Source organism: Mus caroli, unplaced genomic scaffold (assembly GCF_900094665.2).
Source record: "Mus caroli unplaced genomic scaffold, CAROLI_EIJ_v1.1 scaffold_26090_1, whole genome shotgun sequence".
Taxonomy (NCBI): Eukaryota; Metazoa; Chordata; class Mammalia; order Rodentia; family Muridae; genus Mus; species Mus caroli.
In genome coordinates this window covers 965-2514 of record NW_018388932.1, presented here as the reverse complement: position 1 = coordinate 2514, position 1550 = coordinate 965, and the positions used below count along the sequence as shown (strand labels likewise).

Below are 1550 nucleotides of genomic sequence, written 5' to 3'. Positions count from 1 at the left end.
CCAATTCACATCTGACTACAAGATCAATTCAGAACTTAGATTCTCCCAAAGGAAACATGAAAACTTTTTCATAACTTCTGCTCAGGTACTCATTAAAATCTCACAAACTCCTAGACATTATCATTAAGCATCAGAAAATAAAAATGAAGATTTTCTCTGGGGATAAATTATTGTTCCTTCATTGGAGATGTCCTAGAATCTCCATGAAGACAAAGGCACCAAGACCACAGATGGCACAATAATAAACTCTCTGAAGTTTATTGTCACGTCCAGGTACATGTTATGTTATGAGACAGAAATCCTGAACTCTTTTGGGTTACCGTCACAAAACTGCATGGAGAATAAGAAACTGAGGAAGTGGCTCTTCAATTCTTCATGCTTTGCCAGTTTGGGGTTGGAACTATGGCCAATGTCTTTCTGTTTGTCCATAATTTCTTTCCAATCTTGACTGGTTCTCAACAGAGTCCCAGACAAGTTATTTTAAGCCACATGGCTGTGGCCAATGCCTTGATTCTCTTTCTCACTATATTTCCAAACAACATAATGGCTTTTGCTCCAAGAAATCCTCCAACTGACCTCAAATATAAATTAGAATTCTTCAGTCACATGGTGGCAAAAGAAGCATAAAATTGTGTTCCACCTGTATCCTGAGTATCCATCAGTTTGTCATTCTTGTTCCTATTAATAGAGGTAAAGTTATACTCAGAGCAAGTGTCCAAAATTTGGGGAGTTATTCTTGTTACAGTTGTTGGTTTTTCAGTGTCTTAACTAACATCCACATTCCAATTAATTTCACTGGTCCACAGATAACAGACAATAACACTGATTCTAAAAACAAATTGTTTTGTTCTGCTTCTGGATTTAGTGTAGACATTTTCTTCTTGAGGTTTGCCCATGATGCCACATTTGTCAGTATCATGATCTGGACCAGTGATTCCATGGTACTTCTTCATGGACATCACCGGCGAATGCAGCACATGCTTGCCCCCAATCAAGACCACAGAGGCCAAGCTGAGACCAGAGTGACCCATACGGTCCTGATGCTGGTGGTCATATTTGTTAGCTTTTATCTTTTAAATTTTATTTGTATCATCTTTCAAACCTTTTTAAAAATAGTTTCTCATCTCTTCATGAGGCATTTTTGTGAAGTTTTGGCTGCAAGCTTCCCCACTCTCTCCCCCTTACTGTTGGTCTTCAGAGATCCTAAGGATCCTTGTTCTGTGATCTTCAACTGTTGAAAGTCAGAGTTGCTAAAAATGCTAAACACTGAAGACTGCTTTACTAATACCATCAATTACTTTATTATATAAATGTGTGTTTAACATCTTTTCTGTGAACAAGGCATGGTGCTCACTGCTATAATTTTAAAAGAGTAAGGCTATAATCGCTTGTTGATGTGAAAAGACTTTTGGTTGGAATCTGACTGACACAGTAAGAGAATTATTCACTACACTCTGTTCTCTTGTATATAACTGCACTCTGCTGCAGGCTCATCTAAAATGGTTGAAAACTGTTTTCTTAAACAGTTTCATGTGTTATATGATCCAGAT

At 37.5% G+C, this 1550-nt stretch overlaps 1 pseudogene; it reads left to right on the top strand.

Moving 5' to 3' along the window:
• Positions 1 to 346: 346 nt before the first annotated feature.
• Positions 347 to 1238, top strand: LOC110287856 (annotated as a pseudogene).
• The last annotated feature ends 312 nt before the right edge of the window (positions 1239 to 1550 follow it).